Source organism: Rhipicephalus sanguineus, chromosome 7 (assembly GCF_013339695.2).
Source record: "Rhipicephalus sanguineus isolate Rsan-2018 chromosome 7, BIME_Rsan_1.4, whole genome shotgun sequence".
Classification (NCBI taxonomy): domain Eukaryota; kingdom Metazoa; phylum Arthropoda; class Arachnida; order Ixodida; family Ixodidae; genus Rhipicephalus; species Rhipicephalus sanguineus.
The window spans coordinates 165378307-165390772 of record NC_051182.1 but is presented as its reverse complement, the minus strand read 5'-3'; the positions used below and the strand labels follow the sequence as shown (position 1 = coordinate 165390772).

The following is a 12466-nucleotide window of genomic DNA, read 5'->3' as shown; positions in this document are numbered from 1 at the left end:
ATTTCTGTGAGATGCATAACACGAAAGCGATGGAGCCAGACCCTTACCTCACGGTTGCTTGGCCAGATGGTCTTGCGCTGGTTTGTTTGCAGGCGTCGGGCCTAGGAGACAATTACCACTGAGTACGCGAACAAATTCTATCTCTAGCGGACTTCCGTCTGGACATGATACAGTAACTTCCGGACGGCATAGCTAGCCGATAGATTGAAGACTTACAGGTTACCGCGACCTCATAGCGTTTCGCGTTGCGAACAGTTATAATCCCGGACAAGCAAGCCTGCTAGCAAATCTTCCATGGAATGGGCGTGCAACAACCTCAAGCTGCGGAGCGCAGCACCGAATTTTTCGAGAAGCGGCGTCGACCAGAAGCAGACGATTTCTGAAGCGCAAGCGCGCCGCCATCTTTGCTGAGAACGGAGAGGGCGAGGAGGATTTGGAGCGTTGCCAGACGAAGCGTGCAAAAACGCGCCGCGCTCGGCTTAGCAGCGCGTCGGCGCTGGGGGAAAGGGGACGGCCTAAAAACGGGCCCGGAGCCAACGAGCGTTGTTTGGTGGAAAGGGCAAAGGCAGCAGCGCTTGCAGACCGCGAGGTTTGAAACCTGTTTTACGGACCTTTTTTGAGCAGCCAGGCGCGTTCTAAACCCGGGCTCCCCCGTCTACTTCTGCTGCGGTGAGGCAGCCCCACCCTTAGCGCTACGAGCGGCCATGGCCAAAATTGGGTCGGCGAGCGCCCAGGCAGTGCGTGGCTCGCACCCGCGAAACTCTTCTCTTCACCTACTTTGTCAATTCTTTCGAAAGCCACCGTTGCGTCGAGCGAAAAAGCCTGGTTAAAAATTGCCTCTGTCGCAGTTTTCAAGTGTTTTGTGGGTTACTTAGTGACCCACCATTGGCGTGCGACACAGAAAACCTTTCATTGTTTTTTTTTTTGTTCTAGACGCGTTTTCTCCCGGCCATATTTGCCTGTGCCCGGATGGTTTCCTTCCGGGGTAGCCATGCCCAAAGCACGTGTACTTCGGACTTTTCTCCGTGTTATTGCGCTACAAGAAAAGCGAAGCATTGTAGCGTCGATTAAAATTGCCCCTGCAGTAGTCACCCTTGCGCCGGGTAGGCATGCTGAGTCATTTGCTGGTTTATACTACTGATCTGTTTGGCGTTGATGGACGAGCCGTTCTTACGATCGGTATGCCCTGGCGTGTGGCATGGAGAACTCGCAGCTGTTTTCGGGTCGACATCCGGCAGTCTCTGACAAATCTTGTTTATATCGGTCTCTCGCTAAAAACACTGTGAAAACTAGAGCGCTATGATTCATGTCGTGCCACGCGTACGGTACAGTGGGTGGCAGAACCACGCTACGCGCACAGTTTCCGCAACACTGCGTGGCGAGGTGCCTCGAGGACGATGAGACTCGTCGTGTTTGTTTATTTAGTCCTTCGAGGTGCAGTGGTGACGCAGCAACGAGCGCATCGCTTCGTTTTTAGCCTAGCAGATGGCGCAAGGTGCTCGGCGATGGCTCCGGGGAAAAGCTTAGCTCGATTTCAGCGTTTCTGTGAATCCGCTGTTGTCTTTGAGCTCAAACAGAAATGGTTCAGCTTCCACAACGCGTTCTTGAGGTGGTCAGAGTTCAGATGTTAAAGAATAAATAGCTCATCGATTCCTGATTTGACCGAATGAACGGCGTGAACTGCAAAGAATGCATTCCGCAGTTTAGTACACGTATACATGGCGGCTCAAAAGTTCGCAGGCCGCTATCCCATGTAATCCTATGGCAGCGCGGCCTGCGAACATTTGACCACCCATGTACTTTGCAAGTCTAAACGCAGACCGACCAGAGATATAAGGAGGCTGGGAAGATTAGTACGCACTCGACCACGTGCATCAGTATTCCCTCGGTAGCGCTGACAGGTAAAGAAATAGGCTTTCGCTGTAGTTCAAATGGCGGTCATTTATCAGTTTTGATAGGGAAATTTCACTGTTAGCTATGTTAGTCGGGCGTGGTAACACCTTGTGATATGTTTGCGTGCACAGGCGCGATTCCGTGCTGCTTTGAAAAATTTTTGAGAAAATTCCCAGTAAACAGAAGTTCTAAATTGAGCGCCCGTCCTGTCATCTCGTTTCTGTTCCTGCTGTTCTCCATTCATACCTTTGCAATACAAAGACTATACACGGCTTCGCAGGGTTGAGTGCGCCCAGGCACAAATGCCTGGTTCGCAAAAAGTTGTGGACGCGTAGTACGTGGTCAGGTGTGTCATTGAGAACGGTCTGCGTCGGTTGTGTGCTTTCTGCGGGCTCCTTCGAATGCTTCCTCCCGAATGCAGGCGGAGTAGACTTGCTTACCTTCAAGTTTTGGTGCTCATCCGTCTCTTATTCTTTTTCTAAAATTTTTTAAAATGGTGAGGCGGCCCAGACTGCTCATTTTAGTTACCCTAAGGTGCTTCTGGACGTTAGCGTTCCGTGCCTGAAAAAAAAAAAAAAAAGTATCGTAAAGTATCGTAAAAACTGGAACGACTTAATTCTCGGTGCTGACGGAAAGAGAAGAGCAAAAGCCTTTGAAGATGCCGGAAAATAATGGCGGTCAAAGCAGACAGAGTGCCTACCGTGGGAACGGTGTGTATCAGTGGCGGACGTCTCGCTAGCCTCGCTATTCAGTTCCTTTTTAACCCGATTGAATGTTAAAAAAAAAAAAAAAAAGAGGGAGGTGGGGATGTTCAGACATATAATGTGTTTCTCAATATTGCTCGCCAGAAATTGTGCTGGGATAGAGAGGGGTCCCGTGGCGAGACGTTGGTCTGACCTGGCGTTGCATTATTACACGGCCCGCTTCCTTCCTCCCCCTTTTTGTCGTCTGTGCATGAGGCGGCGGTCGTTTGGAGTGCGATTAAGACCTGGCGAGACGATCTTTTCTTTTCCCGAGCCGGTAGAGTTGCGGAATGTGAGCGTCGGAAAAAAAAAGAAAAGCGTCGAGAGATGGCACAAGTGACACAGTTTCCTCGAGAAGCCATATGTTCCGCGCTTTTCCTCCATTTTTAAGTTGCCGCTTCTGCGTGTGCTCCAGACAGAAGCCACGCCGCTGGAAGAGTGGCCTTTCAAGGTTGCCAGAAAAGATCGCTCGCTGTTTGGAGAGCAATTTCTCCGCCAGGCAAGCGTTGCGTAATGAGACCCAGGCAGGATAGGATAGACGGCGGCATTGCCCTTGCTCCTCGGGGTTTTTCTTTTTTTTTGCAAAAGAGAAAAAGATGGTAATGACCGCGTCTTGAGAGCTGTTGTGGCACGGCCGTTTGACGTAACGGTCAGTACTGATGGTAATCCCACCCACGCTCGATCGCCCTTCTCGTGACGATGTTTGGGAAGTGTGGACGAAACTTGCGACGTGGCCGTGTGGCGTTTGCAAGACACCCGCGCTTCGCATGTGTGAAATGCTGCGGAGTAGTTCAAGTCTTCTTGTCAGAGCTGGGCTTTGAACTGTTTGTACTGACTGCTAATTCCCATCTCACACGGGCCTCCGAAAGGAGCACGTTACGGTGGAGCGAACTGCTCATGCGCCGTAGGCAAATTTCTATGTCATAACATTTCTATTGTCGTCATATATACCCGAGGGGGAGAATAATCCGCGATAACTGAATGGGCAACGCCCGGGCGTTACCCTTTATGGTATCTAAATGATGTCGTGTAGACGTTCTGTACACGTATCGTTAAATCTTGTGCCGGATCCGCCGCTGTACGAGCACGATGCGGTGCGCGCGGCTTCGCCGCCAGACTCGCCCCGTGCCTCGACAAGGTTAACGATCCCTTCATCGTCGCCTTCGCGACCTCCCCTTCTGTGCGCTTCCTCCTTGGCCGTCACGAGGCGTTTGTTGTTCTCCGTGCACCTTGTAGAGACGTGGCCGTTGTGTGGTGTATCGTCGACACGCCAGTGCGTACGTTGTGCCGCAGTGCATGTGACCACTGTTCCTCATCGTGCCCCACTCGTTCGCTGCTCTCTGCGGAGCCGTAGCCAGGTGGTGGTGCACCCGCGCCCCTCCCGAAATTTCGTTTTACCATATGAAACCTAGCACCTAAAGAAATTGATACTCGACAACGGGCCCAGCGATCACCTCGCGGTCTATCGGGTGCTCTCCCTCGCTGTAATACGGCTTGCCCGGGACTTCCAGATCACAAACGGCGTGCGCGCTTATTATTAGCGTGGCGGCATTCCTGGTATAGGAAAGCGGCGATCGTTGAGTTAGCGAGAAAAGAAATCGAAGCGAGCCAGATAACGATTGTTGGCGTTCCGATCGGGGTGGAGTGCAATTTGGAAATTAATGCGGAGCAGCTATGCGACGTATCGTGTAAAGGTTGCCTTGTGACGTCAAGTCCTGTCGGCGCCGTAGTGGGCGGTAAGTGCTATGACGGGCGCCCATTTCAAAAGCTGGGATCGTGAACGGAGAGAGCGGTCTCGTTGGCGTTCCCATTGTTGTCTCGAAAATACTTGCAGCAGCGCTGTTTGCCGAAACTATAGTTTCGGCAAACATGCTGCGACATAGCGCAGCATATATGAAAGACTGAACGCCCAATCGGGTGTAGATACGTGCGAACTAGCTGTATACAGTCCCAATTCTGTACTCCGCGCTAGCGCCCTTGGGCTGTGGCCAATCTTTCGTTGTATTGCAGTTACGCTCGGCGGCAACTCCTTTTATTCGACCGCGCTAATAATAGCGCAAAATCGATGGAACTTGACGCGACGTTTGTAACAGTGCAGTTGCTGCCGGTGCCGCGAACATCGAGAAAAGGGAGTGCGCGGCGCTTAATCGGAAAGTGGTTAGTTTAGAGGCGCAACCCGAGTAAGACCGAGAATAGATGCGTTGTTCGAGCAGCCCGGACCTAGTTAGTAATCGGCCTACTTGCGGGATCATCTCTCCGACGCCGCCGGCATATCTCGAGCGCGCACAGCGGCGCGTGCGCTGCATGCGCGGATGGGTTGGCCTCGTGAAGGCGCCGCATTAGCGGATGTAATGCGGCGCGCGCGCTCAGATCGCCCGACTGTCGGGTGTAAAGCCCAAAACGGGCACGCCAGCGAATCGGTACACGTGCTCGCGGTGCGAGATTGCGTATAGCGCGTGCGCCTCCCTGGGCCGGCCGTTGTCACGTGCGGCGAGGATATTTTCAAGGTCGACGGTAAACGCCCGTCTGCGCTTTGCTTGGATTAAATTTCTTCGTTTTATCGTAGTGGTCAGCTTAACACGCAAACATCGGCGTGCGCACCGCGGAGGGGGGGGGGGGGGGGTCAGTTTGCAGCATACCTTCACTCAGTCGGACCTTTCACGTCATTTTTTAATGCGCAGGGTTATGGCCACGCCTTGTTTTCTTGTTTTCTTTCGGATCTGACCACCGGGGGAAGGGGGGGGGGGCTGTGGTCAACAACCCCCCCCCCCCCCCCCTGATGAAGAACTTTGCGCACGCCCTATGCTCGCAGACGGACTGTATTTTGCTAGATGGCCGGGCGTGAGACGAGAACTTCTACCACTTCACTCTGCACGTGGTATACAAGGCGTGCGTAGTCGCACTATGAACGAAAGCCGGACGCAGTCGGTGGTTGTCCGCTGATCACGAGGCCGACTCCCATTGGATATGTATATGCAGTAGAAGGTGGGCAGGTTGGTATATCTTCAGAAAGCAGCGCACGCCAGGTAACTGTTATGGAAGTTTTGTTGTATTTCACTGAAAGGAGCTTGTTGTGAGCGCTGTTAACTTCCAGCAGGAGATACAATGTGAAACTTGAATTTGGTCCGAATTCGAAGCCTCCGCGTATTCTTCAAGATGTGCTAACCATCAAGCTTTGGTCAGTACGCAGTATGAACTAACTAGCCCAACGGCAAGTACTTCTGAGTTACGTTTGTTCAAGGTGCTGTCGAGGGTGTTAAAGCTGTATGACCCCCCTCCCTCACCCTCGGCTTCGCCACTGCTTGTGTGCGTGGATACCGCGGGAGCAGACCGACGTAGCTTCTGGAGGGAGCGCAGTGCTGCAGGCTTCGGTGATTTCCCGTCTCCGCCACGGCACATTGTGCACGAGCGAGCTCTGGGCGTAACTTGCGGACCGTGGCTAACCCACATTTCACTCTTGCGAGTTCATTTTGCCCGTGTGCGAAACGACACGAGCGTAGCAGGGGGTGGTCGCCCTCGGAAAAAAAAAAAAAAAAAAATACGGGGGTGCTGGAAGGGGTGCGCCACGCTGGTGAAACAAAGGCGCGCTACCGAGCGTCGCTGCCAAAATTCTACGAAAACAAGACAAACAAAAAAAAAGATATGCCGGGAGAGTCTTTGCTGGTTGCCTCGTCAAATTAATGCGTGTGCGCATTCTCGCGGCGCTAGCTGCGCGCGCACCTTTAGAACGAAGGCGCTCGTGGAAAATCTGATATTTTTTCGTTTTCTGCGCTCTCTCTCGCGAGTTGCTGTCGCGCCGTTTCGTTCGTGATACGCCGCTGCCTTTTTTTTCCCCTTCGAAGGCGTGTTTCTTTAGCCGCCGCGGTTGTTCTACTTCGGGCGGTCTGTTTTTGTCGCTTTGCTGGGCCAGCGCTGTATTTCTGCGCGGCCGCTTGGCTCTCTCTCAGCCCGTCTCTTTAATTAAACGTGGGATCGTTCTGTTTTGCTGAAGAGGCAGAATTGCGCCACTTGATCTTTCAATCGAAACACCTGAATGATAAAACACCGGTCTTAAAAAAGGGCCCGTGAGGGAATCGCTAGTGTCTGGCTTCACTTTCGGGACGTAATTTCGGCTCCGATATGGTCTTATAAGCCTTTTTGTTCTGTACTGTCAAGTTACTTTCTGTTGTGTGAGGTCAGTATGTTGGCGGCCTGTTTCGTGTATTGTCGCTCTTGCGCAAGATTAGTGCGTCAAATGAAATTGCGAGTTCTTCATCCCTGCTTAACGGTTTGTATCTCGACCGAAGGTACTTGTATACGCTCTTTCTTCTTCTACTTTTATTCATCGTGGGCTCGCGATGTTGTCGTGTATTGAGCTGAACGAAGGTGTGTAAGCGCAGGTCCGCAAACGGCAGGCACTTACGGCGCCGCGTTTTCGAGAAGCGAGAAGGCGAGGGATGCGAGTGTTGGTGCCCGACACTTGTTGTGCGCGACTGTAGCGAGTGTCAATGAACTGGGTGTGTACAAATCGAGAATATTATGTCCCCTCCGAGACGGGCCCAGCGGAGAAGGGATCTTGAAGCGGGATCCGTGCAAGCTTTCTTGCGCAACTTGGGTGTGTGTGTTTTTTTTTTTTTTTTTAAGACAAATCTGGCGTCCTTCCAAACTCTGCCAATAGCAGTCATGGGACAAAAAGGAAAGCCGTCGGTTGGGCGCGCATATACGCGAGTACGCTGTCCAAACATGGGCATTCACTCCTCTGCATTGTTACACAGCGGGCGTGTTTGTTTCGTTCCACCGCGCATTCGGTTACACCCCTCTGAGCGTCATTGTTTGAACTTGGCGCATTCCGCTGTAGATGACGAGTGTTTTAATTATCTCGCCGATGATTCACCGCTGCGATGCACTGGTGATGCATGCGCAGTAAGGTGACCTGTTGAGAGCATCCTGCTCGGCACTTTAATTATGCTTGCTCGGTATAGTTTCATTCTCAGGGCTTATCGTTGTGTGACAGGGAGGCAGCTGACGCGCCCCTACCCACCCAGGCCACTGTTTATCGATGTGCATGCAGCAAGAAGGAAGCGATTAGTGGGCGATTTCCGGCTTCGTGTAGCTTTGCTTCGATGGCGCAATTGCGTGGACGTATGGTGGCTAGTCGTGCTAACTGCCGCGAACCACTTAACAGTGTTGCACACTTTTAGTTATGTGTCCGCATTTAGAAGCACATTGGACAAAAAACAGTTGGGCGTGCTGTATAACTCGCACGTTCCACTTCACCCCATGTCCATTTTAGTTATTCGTCCCGAAGGTTTGTCGTGGAAGTTCTTGGTTAAAAAGCACCTTGCGTATTTTCCGCGTATCGCAACGTTAACTACATTCGAAAACTGCTGAAATGCATTCATGCTACACTTAAATTGTGCAAAACTATCGCTACAGCGCACTTGAGAAGCAGCCGCCATCATTTTTTTGCAAAAAAAAAAAACATAAAGCTGGCGACACTGATGATGATGACGGCTTGCCGAAACACCTGCTCGTTATCGCGGACTACGTAGCCAAATCCACACTCCTCATGGAGTTTCGTTCATTGGCTTGGCTCTGTGCTTGGCTTTGTCGGCTTTGCGCGCTCATGGTCGCGTGTGTGGAGTGTTTGCTTGGTCGATTGGTGCAACGTGAACTGTGTGTTGCGATTGCTTCGTCCGATTTCGCTGCCTGCGAAGCTGCCGCCTCCAACGAAAAAGCGGAAGTTCATCACTCTGGAAGATAAGGCTGCAATCATCAGTGAGAAGGAAAAGGGCAGGAAAAAATGGACATCGCCGAAGAATTCGGCGTTGCGTGCAGCTCGCTGTCCACGATTCTGCGCTGATAAAGGAAATCATCCTCGTGCCTGCGAAGCCGCGTCCAAGATTAGGTGGCTTCTCCTTGCGCTTGCTAGACGTGCAGTGAAGCGAGGCGCATTAGAGCACCGATTTGGCAGCCGCTTGCAGTACAGCGAGGCATATGGTCTGGCGGGAGCAGCTGCGTGGGCGACCCTCTCCTCGGTATACATCGTTTGGCACTGGTGCCCGAAGTTTTTGGCCCGTGTGGATCGTACGAGGCTCTAGTCGCCTCGTGGCCGAGGAACGCGTTCGCTTCTCAGCGTGCTGTGTGGCGCTTGTCGTAATGAACGCCCTCGTCGGCGGGTTTTGTGCCGATGGGCCGGACAGGCGCTGCTACTTTGTAGTCGGCATATTAAGCCCCAATTAAATAATCGGCTGGTTTTTAGGTGCCAAAGCCACGATACGGTTGTGAGCCACCCCGATAAGGGGTGGGGGACCCAGAATGATATCGATCACGTGGGGTTCTTTGAAGGGGTTCTGACCCCAATTCGGCCATACAAACCTCCTGTATACAGAGAGGTCTCTGCGCAAGTGGGAAGCTCAGTAGACGGGGATAAAATGTTTTACCTTGACATTACACACAAAGTCGATTTTCGCATCGTGACGTCAGGCCGCAGTGTCAATTCTAGTGACTTCACGCACCAGTATGGCTAGATGTGATGACGTCATGTGCCAAAAAGAAAAACATTCAAAATGGCTGCTTTATGTACATACTGTAATTACGTTTTAATGGTGCACTCACGCTTACCAGCAGATTTTCTAGGCGCTTGAGGTGGCCTTTCATTAGACGCAAAATAAAAATTTTAATGTCAGTATTCCTTTAACGTGCACCTTTCAAACGTTGTCATAACGAACATCGTAGTGGTTCACGAGTGGTTTTGCATTTCGACCTCATGGAAATACGGCCGGTAATCGAACCCGCAGCCTCGGGCTTAGGAGGGCAATGCCATAGCCGCTAAGCTATACCGTGGTGGTTCTTAGCACATTGTTCAATTAAAATGTCGTGTGTGAGGTGGGTGGAATACACCCACCTCGCAATATTGTTGACGCCAATGCGACTAACACGAGCATGAGGCGCGCGTACTGCACGCATCCTCCTCTTCGCTACTTGTGGCCTTTGATGCAGAAATGTCCACCCAAGGACTGTTGAGGCATAAGATGCCTTTCTTCTATGCGAGCATGGGCCGTGGCTCTCATTTTCAGCGGAGCTGTTGGCACTACCCGAAAGACGCGAGTTCGATGGAGGCGAAATGCGAGCGGTCCGTGTACTGCCCGATGTTGGTGTTCCTCAAAGGGCCACTAAAGAGAGAAACGATTTTTCTCGTGTTAGTACATTACGCTTTCAGAATTGCGATATCACTACGCTTGCAGCGAGAAGACGCCACGTAAGCGTGACGTCACCTTGACATTCCCGCACCAAAAGTCGGGACGTCATAGATGTTGACGACATCTACTAGGTCCTACGTAGTTCCTAATCAGTAAAAATGAAGTACAGTCGCGCTCAGTATGACTTGCAACACGTGAGCGCGTGGCCTCATGAGTTCACAAAGATTGCGCATGGCTTCAACTTGTTTTCATTTCAGCAACTGAGCGATATTTTCTTATTTGGAATCATCTCCGAGTGCGAGAACAGTGTTTAGTTGTGGAAATAAGGGCTAGTGGAAGCCATGACCAGTCTTTGAACTCGTGAGGCCACGCGCTCCCGTGTTGCAAGTCATATTGAGCGCGATTGTACATTGTACTCTGATGGGGCCATTAACATGGCGAGTTTCAGGAAACTTTGTTGAACCAATGTTGTCAAAATACGCAAAAAAGACAACAACATTGAAATCCATGACGTCACGTGCGGCGGTTTCGGCGCGAAATTTAGGAATTAAACTTTTGCCTTCAGTGTTTCACTTTAGTGTCCCTTTAAAGGGCCCAGGTGGCGTAAATTTCGGAATTTGCACTACGGCGTGCCTCGTAGTCATACCGTAGTTGAGACACGTAAAGCCCCAGAAATCATTCTAGCCATTCGCTAGCTCCGCTTATGATAGGATTCGGCTATACGACTGTGCCGCTGGAAAGCGCGGTTTTTGCCTGGCCTCAGTCATCGTAGAATCGGCAAAAAAGATTCATCGGAGGACCCTGCCTTTGACGATTCTTGTGAAGCTGATAAAACGCTGCTCGACCCCGTTGATAAGGGGCACACTTGCGACGACTATCGTGGCGATACGGGCAACCCGGGCGTTGTCTGTCACTTGGAGTGCGCGATTATTGCGAAGTCCCAATACCGAAGTCACGCGCTTGCCAGGCACGGGCGTGTTGACTGTGACGTGCCTTTCTGGTAGGATAAATTCCGCAACATGTATCGTAGGTGTATGCGCATACACTGGTCGTATTTTCCTCGAATGATTTAGCGATGCTGTTGAATTCGTACTCGCCGATAAATAAGTGCGCTGAGGTTTGACTGACGATTCGAGCTTGCGACAATCCAGCTGTCGGCATTTGGTACTTGTATTATCATGTCCGCCTATAGTATCAGCTGCAATAGGCGCTTAAAACTTAACCATTGGGTACAATTGCGAGCAGCGGTGTGGAGAACACTTGGTGCTGCGAAGAACTTTGTTCTCTTCGCAGCCCGAGTATTTCGGACTAAATATAGTGGTGCAGCCCAAGTGCGCCTGTTAGACCAATGCAGCGCATTAAGACAATTCTACGCTATAGATGTCTTGATAAAGATAGGCTGAGGAATAAGATTTTCAGAAGCGTATATCCTTTTCCTATATATATAATGTTCTGGTGCGATGGTGCCCTAACCTGTATCCATAGTATGCTTTAATTAATCCGGTAACGCCGGTGCGGCGTATTCTGTTGAAAGGAGCGAGACGTACAAAGTCCTCGCGCAGTAGCAAATCTCCAAGGCATGGCCTCAATGCAGGGAAAAATTCGGAATACAAGAAACGCAATCAACTTACTTACGGAACACTTTCGCTGCTAGTAGGAATTGATCGCTCGTCCTCTGTGGGCTAAGTTAAGAGAAATTTCTCAAATCTAACGGCATCGTCCGCGCTAGGAAAGCTACATGTTCCGCTTCTTTCTCTAAGTCTACTGTCCACTCGTTTCTGCAAAGTTCCCTCGCTAAAGCCTGGCGACCAAACGTTAGAGGCTAACCGATTGTCGCAGCGTGTTCGAAGCTAAGTGTCGATACCATTCGGACAGTAACTTCGAGCAGTGGCCGTACACAACAAAATCAAGAAAAGAGCCGCCAACCGAATGAGCCACCGGCGAAGGCCAAAGCGGGGCATGGCTCGCGCCGCGGCTTTTCCAGGCTACTCGGGGGCCGAGCCGAGGGGGAGGAGGGGGGGTGGCTCGAAATAGCGCGCCCGGTGCCCGAACCCTTACCGCGGGGCTGGCGCCGTTGGCCATTCTTGGCTCTCTGCATGCAACGGCACTCGCCGCGCCGAGCGCGCTTAGCGGGGAGCGGGTGAGGGCGTCCGCCGCTGGCCCTATATGGCGCTGGCCGCGAGACGCCGGCGCCTTACGTCACGTCCGGGACCACGTGACGTCCGGCGCGAGGGGGGTTCGCCCCCGTATATAATGTTGGAGCGGGGCCGGGAAGCGTCACTCCGGGCCTCTCGGCGTTTACGAGAAGTTTACTTTCGTCCAAGGCGGGGCAGCTGCTCTACAAGGTGGGCCGACTCATCCCAGTGTGCTCTTCTACCGTCGCCTTCAGTTGGATTACCGCCGCAGATTAAGACATCCCTTATTCTCTCATCGGTGTTAATCCGCCTAGCTCTTTCAAATCAGATAATTCCTCGGGAAGATCGCCGTGCCTCTTGGATTACTCCGGTTTGATTTGCCTGGCTGTTATCGTCCCGATTTAAAGAGAAAAACATGCCTTCGCTTCTCGACGGCAACCGGCTGTAGGCGTAGTACAGCGACGATGTGCCCTCATCCCGAGTGGTGTTCAGTGACCCTTGCGATGATCGCAGT

At 51.8% G+C, this 12466-nt stretch overlaps 1 protein-coding gene across 1 annotated transcript in view; it reads left to right on the top strand.

Annotated features, from left to right (window-relative positions):
- The first annotated feature begins 12014 nt into the window (after positions 1–12014).
- The window catches only part of LOC119400476 (actin, clone 403), a 3953-nt gene continuing 3501 nt past the window's right edge, over positions 12015–12466 (top strand). Inside the window, exon 1 of the mRNA XM_037667534.2 lies at positions 12015–12162. The gene's annotated coding sequence lies outside the window, so the exon portion shown is untranslated. The remainder of the gene's footprint in view (positions 12163–12466) is intronic.